The 11325-nt window shown below is 58.3% G+C and overlaps 1 pseudogene; it reads left to right on the top strand.

The window, feature by feature from the left end:
* Positions 1–2374: 2374 nt before the first annotated feature.
* LOC136996284 (adenylate cyclase type 10-like) overlaps positions 2375–11325 on the top strand; it is a 29897-nt pseudogene continuing 20946 nt past the window's right edge.

Here is an 11325-nt window from a genome sequence, read left to right as displayed (position 1 = left end):
TAATGAAGTCACTAAGAATGAGCTTGGTCTGAGTTGTGCTTTAGTCTGCACTTTTTTGGCTTAAGCTGAAGTACAAGACTTCCAAACTAGAAGGGACTAAAAGCGGAACTCTCAGGCTTTTCTAACCATGCGAAGGTGTGGTTTTGCTACGTTTTCTTGAAAAAGGAACGTGACGGGCTTTGCAAGTTGCAACTTGGCTCTCCTGCTGAGGCTTCCTGTTCCTTAAAGAGTACTTTCCCGTAGGCAGATTCCCTTGCAAGTTGCTCTGCTTTTTTCCTTCCTAGTTTTCTTTTTCTACAGGATTTATAGGCTACCTTCATTGTGGAAGCAGTGTGCAAGTACAGTCTTTTTCTAAAGAAAATTTGTTGCCTTATGCTTTTTTACACACAATTCTTACTGTAATATGTTCCTCCAGAATATTAGCGACAGGTGTTTGGGGCCCTTCATAAACCGCTATGCTTCCAATTAAATGTTCCCCCGGAGTTTCTCCAGGTCCCTTCTGAGTTCTTCTCTGTGTGAGGAAGACAGCAGAGAGGACACTGACACTGTGATGACCGCGAGTTGCTTGCCAAATGCGTTTGCTACAGGGCTGCCTTCATGCCTGCCTGGCATCTCTCCAGGCATGTCGTGATCCTGTCCATGATCACAAGCAAGCAAGGAAGTGTGTATTTCTCCTGCTCAGCAGTGCAGTTAACAACAGAACAAAAAAAGTGGGAGATGAATGTCTCTGCTGTGCAGTGTTGAAACCAGCTCTGCTGCATGGATAAAGCTCTGCTCATTCCCCTGGAAGATGTGTCTGGGGCTGAGCAGGGGCTGGTTTGGCAGCAGCATCAGTGCCCCATCCGTGTGTCTGAGGGCAAGTGGCTGTTTGCTGCACTTGTGCTGAGCTTGGTGCGGTGGTCTGAACTCCACGGAGTTACCTGCAGGGTGATTTTTGCAACTGTAGCTTTGAAGCGAACGGGCTGCAGGGAGCCTAAATCCTGAAGCAGGCCCCCAGGGGCCTCTTCTGCTCGGGCAGTTGTGCTGACTCCGCAGCCTTTTGCACGCTGAGTGCCTGTGAAGGAGGGAGCTGTGCTGTTCCCCTGAGAATCACTGTGTGCAGGGCACACAAGTGCTTTTCTTGCATGTGAGTTTGTGTTTGGGGTGATGGCCTCCTGCTTGCACAGTCTTCAGCCTCCTGCAGAAAAATGTTTCAAGGAGGGCGCTGAGTCTCCCTCTCCTGCTGGGCGGCTTTGTGGCCACAGGGCCGCAGGGCTAGTGCCAGAGCTTCTCTTCGGTTCAGAGAAAGCCTGCTTGGTCCTGCCTAGGAAGGGGAGGGATGCCTACATGGACACACGTGAGCTTACACGGCCTCTACTTGTCTCTGAGTTTTGTGGGAGCTCGATTAAAGTAGCCCTGTGGTTGGTACAGAGCCCTACTTTCACCAGCATGTGCTGGACAAATCCTCTTAAATTTCTTCCTGCATTTCTTCCCGCCCTCTGATGTCAGCCCCTTCCTTTTGTTGGTCTGAGCGTTACTGTGATCACAGGCTCGCCATCAGTCCCAAGGCAAGGCAAGGCGGCTTTACAAGTGAATGCATGCCCTAGTCCGTAGAGAATAGGGATGCCTCCAGCAGCTGCTCTTAGGCACTCGGTCTCTGCAGGAGCTGGTCCCTGGAGCCCAGGTGCTCCCAGCTGGTGCCCTCTGGACGGAGCAGCCCCCGAAGCCCGCAGCTGTCTTCTGTCTAAAGGGACGGGCGCGCTTAAGTGGGATGCCTGGCAGGCTAGATTCTTGAGTTTATTTGAGAAAGAGAAACCAGGAAGAAAAGAACAGAAAACAAGCAACTTGTAGCAGCCAGCTGTACTTCGCCTGGCTAGAGGCCAGCATGCAGCTGTGCGTGCCGTGTTCAGCCCCTGCGGGACTGCGCCCCGTGGGCGAGGGCACTGCCTGCGCGGGGGTCACCCTCAGCTCCCGGCTCACCTTCCCATAGGGAGCAACGAGCTGTGGGCTGCGTGTGAGCTGGGGTGCCCAGTGTGGGTGCACGTCCCTGCAGCATGAAAGCTTTACACAGCTCTCAGCCCCGGAGCAGGGAACTGGAGCTGCCTCCTGCCGAGTCTTTCAGCTTTTTCTTCCCCTCTCTGATACGCCTGTCTGCCCTGGTCCTGGTGCAGCCCTGTCCGTCTCCTTCTGGCCTCCCCCAGGAGGCCTGTGGGTGGAGGTTTGCTCTGTCGCCCACCTTCTGGAAAACACCCACTTGTTTTGATGACAAAAGAACCCAGGACCTGCCCGGCTGTGTGCTGCAGTTGCCAGGGAAGCGATGGCATGCAGAGGCTGTCGCTGTTAGCTGACCCTGTAGCCTGATGACAGCATAGAGGCAACGGATGACGTGCAGCTGATGTCACTGCCAGCCGATTGTGACCCGCCCCTTGGTGGCAGAGGGCCAGCCGCCCCTCCCAAGGCCCAGGCTTATTGCGCAGCCCTGCGTGGTGCCGTGCTATCCTGTCCTGCTCCCTGCTGGGCACGGTCGTCTTGTCCCGAGGTACCCCGTGTACCCCAAGGGTGCTGACGATGTCTTGTGCCTGGGAGAGAAGGTCCAAGCACTGCTCAGGACTGGGGGAAGTAGCTGCTTACGTCCCCGATCTCGTTTTGTCTGAGGACTTGAGGCACGAAACTGGTTGCGTTCAGAATTTTCACGGAGTACTGCTCTTTGCAGATGTGTCAGGTGGGTCAAAGGCTTGTGAAGGGTGAGCGTTGAGAAGAAGTGAGAGACACGAGGCATTGGGACTCCTCGGGCCTTTTGGAGCCCTGGTGCCACCTCTGGTGGCGAATGGATCAGAGGAGTTCTCTTTGCTGCTGACGTCTTCCACTTTGGCGGAAGTAGAGCCAGAGGTAGCTGACGTCCCAAGGAGCAAGGGGCTCCAAAAGATGAGAGAACTGGAAGAGGCCAGGAGTCGGCTAGCTGAGCTCGGCGGAGGCACCCAGTGCCAGGCAGTCCTCCATGGGCTGCAAGAGAGCGTGGGCCAGGGGCACCTGCTCCAGGCTGTGCGGTGTGGGGGAACACACGCTGCCAGGAGCAGCGGCCAGTGCGAGAGTGTTGGTTTCTCTTGGGCGGTCAAGGCTTGTTGTAACCGGCCAGGTCAGGGCGAGATGTAATGTGCAGGCTCTCTGAGGTGGGAGCATGAAGCTGGCTGCCACGTCCTCGGGCCATGTAGGCACTTCCTGATTTCTGTGTGCCTGTGTGTCCCTGTTCTAGGTTTCACTGCTCTGACAGAGAAGTTTAGCCAGAGCATCAGCATAGAGCGGGGTGCAGATGAGCTAACGCAAACCCTCAATGACTACATGGGTGACATTCTGGAGGGTAAGTGCCGTTCTGCAGGACTGTCTGCGATGGGGCCATGAGCCTGCTCTTTGGGAGAGGAGAGAGGTGTGCTGGGCAGCCTGCTGCTGCCTCCTTGTGCAGGCTGGGCGTTTCTGTGGGCCCTGAGGACCACCGAGAGCAGCTGGACTCTTGCGATGGAGGAAGCTTTTGCTGGTGTTGGGGCCCAGGGGAGTGGGGGGGCATGCAGCCAGTATCAGTGTGCAAGTGACGTGGGGACGCTGGTGCTGACAAATGAGCGTGTTACCTTCCCTAGCTCCCTTTTGCAGGGCCCGGTACTGCAGGCACCAGTGCTGTGGTCCCTGTGACCAAAGTAGAGAGGCTGCAGCTGTGCTTTCCTGAATTGTGCCCCACAATGCACTGCTGCCCTTGTGCTCCTCTGGCAGCAGAGTGCCTTCTTCTGTGGCTTCCTTGAAGAAGGCATAGAGGCAACTCCTCTCTTTCTTTTGCCTGCAGAGCTGCTGGGCTTTGGAGGAGACATCCTGAAGTTTGCAGGTATATCTTTCTAAACGAACCTTAGCTTTGTCTGCTGCCACTGAAGAGGCATGCTAGGGAAGAGGACAGAGTGAGCGGCGAGCTGGCAAAGCCCAGAAGGGTGGCTCTGTTGGCACGCAGGTGCTCAGGGGGAGCTGCCATCGTGGGCCCCAAGCTGGAAGCTGCAGCGGGACGGCGCTGATGTGCAGGGGTTGAGGGGGGGGATACCCTGGGAGCTCAGGTTTGAGGCAGCATGTGAGGAACGAGGGGTCAAGAGAGCCCTTGCATCTCTGTGCTGAGCGGGAGTGGCTGTGGGGATGCCAGTGTTGCTGCAGACCCACTGCGTGCCCTGGTCCTCTGCCAGCATGTCTGCTGTTGTAGCTGGCCTGGAAGAGGGGAAGGCGTCCCTGTGCGCAGGGTGCTGTAGTTGAGGAGGATGCCTTCCCCCAAGTGCATGTCCCTCAGCACGCCTGCTGGTTTCTGCTGTCTGTGCAGGTGGGTGCAGGTGAGGGAGTGTCAGGTCTCACCAGAGCCTTCCCCCGTTGCCTTGGTTTCCGCAGGGGATGCTGTGCTGGTGCTGTGGAGAGCGAGAGAAACGCAGCTGAGAGACACCATCAGCCTGGTGTTGCAGTGTTGCTGGCAAATCCAGGAGAAGTACAGCATCCGTGACACAGCCGTGGGTCTGAAGCTCCGAATGAAGCTAGGTACGGGGAGTACTGGGTTAGCTGCGCCGTGCGAGGCTCCATGGCCCTGTGCAGTGCTGCAGGGTGCTTTGCCCCCTGAGGCAGAGTTGTGATGCCTCCTGGGGCCAGTGGAAGCCTTTTGCCTGGAAGGCTCTTGTGCGTTCTCAGGCAGCCGGTTACAAGCTGCCTGCATGCACCCTGAGCAGATGGCCAGCAAAGCTGCTGGTGTGCTGGGCCTCTGCGGTAGGCAAGCGCAAGAGGTGCCCTGGCCCGTGAAGACTTTGTCAGTGTCAGCTTCATTTGCCTCTTTCTAGACGCCCATTTCAGGCCCTCTGCCAGGAGGCCCCCGCTTAGGACCCCCTCCCTGTCGATACTCAAGCTTGACTCCATAAAGAGGGATGGGCACCTCCAGCTGAAGCAGTTGAGAGAAGGAGCCTGTCTTCAGGGCTGAGCTTCAAACTGAGCCTGTGAAGAGTTGAGCGGCGCGAGGCTGCGCAGGTAAAAGTGCTCTCTGCCTCAGCTGTGCTTGTCTCTCCCCAGGGATCTCTGCAGGGCACATGTCCCTGCTGACTGTTGGAGACAGAAAGGAGCAGCGCTTCCTGATCCTTGGCAAGGCCGTGGGTGAAGTCTGGCAGGCCCAAAACCTTGCAAATGCAAGTGAAATTATCCTGTCAGCCAGCTGCTGGGAGCTCTGCAACCAGAACCAGGTCAAGAGCAAGAGAGCGAAAGGCCAAGGAGTTGTGAAGGTGGGTGAGATGGCCTCTCGAGTGGTTTTGAGTAGCTGGAGGTGGCGGTGAGGGAGGAAGGTGTGAGGAGGCTGAGGAGATGGACGTGGAGGGAGCTGTAGCTGTAAAAGGAGGTGGGCAGCTGTAGCTGTTGCCTTTCCAGCTGAGGCTTAGCTCTGGACTGTGCTTGCTGGGTTTGAGGTGGGGTCAGGAGGGACTGGCAGGATTTGGCCCTACTGGTAATGTCCTCTGTGGGTCATGGAGTTGTTCTGGAGACGGGGGAGATGCTTGGCCGATGGCTGCGCAGCTCGTGTGCTGCCGATGCCAGTGTTTGTCCCGGCGCAAATCCAGCAAGGTGGCCTTGACACACGAAGATCTTCTCCCCTTCTCTGGGAAGTGACAGCGGAGCGTAGGAGGGGGCCTTGGGACTCTTGGGGAGGCCGATGGCAGTGCTTTTGCTGCGTGTGCCTTCAGGTTACAGGCATGCAACGGCTGTCTGTGTCGGAACGTGAAGACCTTTTGTCCAAGTTCACGCGAGCCCGGCTGAACTGCTGTTCTCCTGAAATGCCAGGTGAGTGCCAACTTTGCCTTGTTCTGTGCCTGCCCAGAAAGATGGGCACTGGCTTGCTGAGGGGCCAGTGAGGAACGGCCTCTGTCCTCTCCCCCTTGCAGTTAGGTTTTGTGCCTTGGGCCCTGCTGTGCTCCAGCGGAGGCACTGGCTGCTTCCTGCTGCTGCTTCCAGGGGACTGCTGTGGCTGAGCACCTGCAGGAAGAACACACGGGCAAAGGGCGAAGAATTTTTCTCCCTGAGTTGCAGTGCCAGCCCCTGCTTTGCAAGGCCCCCGTAGCCAGGCTCGTAGCGCCATCCTGCCAGTGACCGCCTGTATTTTCCTTGCGTAGGCATCCTGAGACCTGCTGTTACCTTGGCCCCTCATCGTACTCTGGGGAAAGTGCTGAGGAAGTACATCCCAGCAAGTGTTCTGCGCAAGGTATGGCCACAGGTGCTGGGAGGTGCCTTTTGGGGAGAGGGGAGAAGGAGATGTGCATTGCAGAGAGGGAGTTCTCAAGAAAGCAGACAAGGCAAAGAAAATGCCCCCTTCCTTAGGTGAGAACCTGGGGAAACGGGTCCACTGTGCTACACATGCCAGGAAGCTGCCCGCTGTGTGCTCCTGCACAGAGAGACGCGGGCGGCGGGAGGTGGATTGCCCTCTGCATTTCCTACTGATGTTGTTGTGGCCATGACCCTGTGATAAGCGAGAGATTCCTCTGGAGTCGCGACAGCATTGCTGAGGGTGGCCCCTTGTGTGCATACCTGCAGCAAGGTGTGGTGTTGTCGGCAGACATTTCTCTGCCTAGTGCTTTCTTGTCCGGTTCTGTGTCTGTCTTGCGAAGGCTGATGCCTGCTTGCACTGCGGGGAGGCTTTCTTCGTTCCTCTGATAGCACCTGCTACTGGCCCTCTGTGTGCTCTGCCTTGGTATCTGCTGCAGGCAGTAAGCACCCAGGGAGAGCGGGCCGCTGAAGGTGCCCTGCTCTTGTCTTCCAGATTGACGACGGAGAGCCCCTGGCGTGCTTATCCGAGCTGCGGCCGGTCACCTGCCTCTTTGTGAGGCTGCAGTTTGCTGCCAAGGTCAACCTAGCCCAAATCTGCAAGGCTATCCAGGACAGCAGCGTGCTGATTTCGGAGATCCTCCGTCCTCACAAGGGTGAAATCAACAAAATCTCCATGTTCGATAAGGTGAGCGTGGGGGAGCAGTGCCCCCGCGCCCAAGCGCGGGTGGCAGAGCGGAGGGAAGCGGCTCTGTCTGTAGAGCAGTGGGGAAAGGAGAAGCAGCTCTGCCTCGCTGCTGGGATTGGTACCTCTGGCCTGGGGTTGCCCTGAGGCTCTGCTGGTCTGGGCGGAGGCTGGAGCCTCAGGGCAGGAAGGGTTTGCTGCAGGCGTTGTGGCAAGGTGTGCTGCCTCTGTCCTGGGCAGGGCTGCACGTTGCTGTGTGTGTTTGGCCTCCCTGGAGGAAAGCTGCCCTGCGAGAGCGTTCACGCCTTGGAAAGCGCGATTCAGATCTCCACCGCCTGCTCCACAAGGCCGAGGAAAATTGAGTGAGTGGGGAGGCATGCTGCCCGGGACGGTACGGGGTGAGGTGGGCGGTGGTTTCTCGGAGAGACGTGCCCTCCAGCTTGGCCTCCACCGTCGCTGGGGGGAAGGAGGCCGTGCCCTGAGAGGTGGCAGATGGCCCTGGGGTGCGCCCCCCATAGCCAGGGGAGTTCCTGCAGCCACCACAGGCCACTCACGGCCCTGGAAGGAGCCACCACGAGGGCAGCGGCCTCCTGCGGGCCAGGGGCAGGCGCTTGCAGGTGCCCGGCGTGTGGAGCGGGACCAGGCCGCGGCGCCTGGCCCGAAGTTGCTGTCGCTGCAGGCGGGGTGCAGAGAGAGCCGCCTCCCCCCCCCGCCCGCTGAGGAGACGTGCTGGGGCCTGCTTGTGTCGGGAGGGGATTTGGGGCACGTGGCAGCTCTTGGGCCTTAGGGGAAGGGTGCCAAACCGCCGGGCTGCTCTCCGCAGCCCCTTCAAGCTGGGGCTGTCCGGCTCCTGAGCTCTGCCAGTCCCCGAGGCCTGCGCTGCCGGGGCGGCTGGCGGTGCGCGGGGAGATGGGGAAGGGGTGGAGGGGGGCAGGCAGCACTGTGCACGGGCGCTGCTGAGTCCCTGCCACTCTGCCTGTGCGTCAGGGCGGTGTCCGTGGGGGTCACCAGCGGGACGGCGTTCTGCGGAGTCGTTGGCCACCGCGTGAGGCACGAATACACAGGTACGAGGTGTTTGTCTGTGGAGCGGGTGCCTGGGCTGGGTCTGTGGAAGGACAAGGCAGAGTGCCGGGGAAGAAGCTGTGGGCCATGTGCGCTGGGCTGGGACGAGGGCCTGGCCTGCGGCCCGTCAGGAATGACAGAGGCTGAGCGGGTCCCACTGTGGGGCGGGGGAATGGGCTCCAAGCCTTGGCGTTCCTCTCGGTCGTGCTCAGCAGGGTTTGGCTCTTGCCTGTGCTGGCGGTGATGCAGCCGTCAGCCTGGCAGGGTGGTGCGGGTTGGTCTCCTGGGTCCGTCAATGCGTGCTCTCTCTCTGCGGCAGTCATGGGCCAGAAGGTGAACCTGGCAGCACGGCTGATGGAGCACTACCCTGGGCTGGTGTCCTGCGATGCAGCGACCTACGCGGCCTCCAGGCTGCCCCAGTCTTACTTCAAGGAGCTGCCGAAGGCCAAGATGAAGGGGGTCGGCGATCCTGGCACTGTCTATCAGTACCTGGGGATGTCGGAGAAGCTGTGAGTGTCCTCTCTGAGCAGGCTGGCTGGGGGCGTGGTGGCACACAGGGTCCAGCCTTGGTCAGCAAAGAGGAGTTGTGCGGAAAGAGACCGAGCTGCCGCCCTGCCCACACCTCCCACCCCTGTGGCTGAGAAGATGGAAAGCCATAGCGTGGCTGTGCTTTTTGCCTGTTCCCCTTGGGGCCTGTTGCTGTTGGGAGAGTGGGAGTGATGCAGTAGGGGTGGAGAAGGCTCGTAGGTGTCTCTAGGCACAGAGTGGCCTGTCAGCCCCTGTCCAGATGGCTTCCAACTGTACTTTCTGCTCTGTGCTTGCTTGGTTGCGTGCAAGACTAATGCAGTGGTATTTCTGAACCACCGAGGGGGTTTTCTCTCAGCTGCTTCTAAGCAGGAAGCTCTTGGAAAGCTTTTGGTCAGTGCTGTTCCCCTGGGAAAGCGTGGCTGGCTGGGACTCACTTCCTGGTGGAACTTGAGCTGTTCCTCTGGGACAGGCTTTGAGGTTCTCTTTGGATGACGTTTTGAACATTAGCATTGGCCGTCTCTTTGAAACTACAGAAAAGCTTGAGCCCAAGATGCCAGGCGCTTGGTGTCTTGGCCAACTAAATGACCCTTGTGCTCCTGTTGCACGTCCTGGCTTGAACCGAGAGCTTGTTATTCCTCATCTTTACCTGGATAGCATCTGTTGCCCTTCTATAAATTGCTTCCTGTGAGCAAACCACAGGGAAGCAGTTTGCAGGACCAGAGGCTTGTTTTGCTTGTCACGTGTGGTAAAGCAGTCTGCTCGCCAACGGTCCTCCCTGGGTTCTTTCTCCTGTCTTTGCTTTCTTTGGTTTTGGCCTCTGGTGCTTGCGTGTTGATACAGTGTGCTGTCGCAGTGTGGCCGTTGGGCTTGTTTGTGCCGAAAGTTTTGCTGGTGCTTGTTTGGTGTTTTCCCCCTCTCATGGGTGAGCATGAACTTTGGCAGTGGGAGCGTGGGCAGGATACCATGGCGCTCAAAAGAAGAGCGGTAGCTGAGAGTGCATCCTCAGCTCCACGCGTGGCTCTCCATCCTCCAGCTTCTGCCTGCTTCATTGACTTTTGTTTTTCTCTTCCTCTGCTAGCATATTTGGCCTGGATCTTATGGAGGAGAGGTCTGCGTATGGCCCCTTGTTCGGTAGGTGAACGCCTTGCTCTTCTGAACACCAGTTTCTTGCCCTTGGTAGCTGTTCGAAGCAGTCTGGGAATGGAGAAGCTTTTGCGAGGAATGGTGTTGCCTGCAGTGGCCATAAGGGTTTGGTGCATCCCTTGGCTCGTAGCTGGTTCATAGGTTTGGGGTTGGGCCAGAGCTGGAGGTGGGAAGCAGGGTGAGGCGCCTAGTGCTTCCTGCTGTGCTCCACAGCTAGCATGGCGGGAGCTTTCAAGCATGCAGTTGCTCCCAGGCTCAGAGCTAAACTGATGCACATAGCTAGGATGAGGAAGGAGCTTTCCTTCTGTCTGTCTGCCTGCCAGAGCTTTTTTGGCAGTGGCTTCTCTCCCTTGTAGTCCCGAGCATTCATTTCTTGGCAGCACCTGGGCATCTTCCTGTGAGGAGTGCCTGCTGCTGTGGAAATGCCAGCGCACACAGGATGCCTGTAACTGCTGCTGCTGTTGTCAGCTGTTTGGGGGCTGAAGATGTTGCCTTAGCTGCAGGGAGGTGGGAAGTGTTCTGTAGCTCTTGGTGCACGGAGGAGATGTTCTGCATCTCTTTGGGCCCTAGGGGCCTGCAGTGACTCAGATTGTCCCTTCCGACCTTGCCCTGGGTGACTGTGGGGAGTTGTGGGAGGATGCCTGAGGAGATCCCTTGCCTGTGGGCAGGGAGGCAGGGAGGGAAAGGGGGCATGGGAGTTGTGGCGTGAGTGAGGCAGGGAGGTGGGCCTGTCAGTGCTCTAAGGCAGGCCTGGCTGCAAAAGTGTAGCTGTTTGGGTGGGAAGGAGCCCTGGGTGCAGGCAGGCTCGCAGGGGCGATGGAGGGAAGGTGCTGTGGCAGCAAGAGGGAAGGACACCCACGGCTGTTTGCTTTTGAGCTCGCTCCAGCAGCTTGCTTTCTTGTCTGCCTTCACAGGTCGGGAGAAGGAGATTGCCCTCTTTGAAAGTGCCTTGGAAGCCTACGTGGCTCGTCAAGAAAGCCACATCCTAGCATTTGAGGGCATGCTAGGCTCTGGAAAGAGCCATTTACTCACAGAGCTTGCCTCTTTAGGCCAGGCTGCTGGCCACAGGTGAGTGTTTTGGAGAGCTACCTGTGGGACACTTCCCCTGCCCATCCATTGATGTTCCTGGCATCCTCGAGCCCCTCTGCTAGTGCGCCTGGCCCTTGGCCTGCAGCATCCCAGAAAAGCCTCCGGGAGCCCCTGGTTAGGAGCAGCTGCGTGCTCTCCCACTCCCTCTTGAGGGAGCTAGAGGTGGCTTGTGCAGTCAGTGCTGTTCCTCTTGCATCCTTGGGCCAGGCCCGAAGGGAAGGAAAGAGCCCAAGCTGCGTGCTTTTCATGCAGCTTGAGAGCAAAGAGAAGAAAGCTGGGGGGCAGGGGCTGCCTGAGAAACGCTGCTTGCCCTCGGGCTTTCATCCCGAAGGCCCACTGGGGCAGCAAAGCCTTCCCTCCCGTGGTGTAGGAGGCAGATTGTGAAGCTGTGGAGTGGAAACACAAAGGCCCAACTTGCTCGGTCCTTGCTGCTTCAGCTGGCAAGTTGCTGTGCAAGGGGGGGAGTGCTGAGAGCTGTGGAGATGCAGGGTCTGGTGGTGGCTCTGCCAGGGGCTTGGCAGGAATTGCCCCTC

The sequence above is a fragment of the Apteryx mantelli genome, unplaced genomic scaffold, assembly GCF_036417845.1.
Source record: "Apteryx mantelli isolate bAptMan1 unplaced genomic scaffold, bAptMan1.hap1 HAP1_SCAFFOLD_33, whole genome shotgun sequence".
NCBI classification, from domain to species: domain Eukaryota; kingdom Metazoa; phylum Chordata; class Aves; order Apterygiformes; family Apterygidae; genus Apteryx; species Apteryx mantelli.
This window is presented reverse-complemented; position numbering and strand designations above follow the sequence as displayed.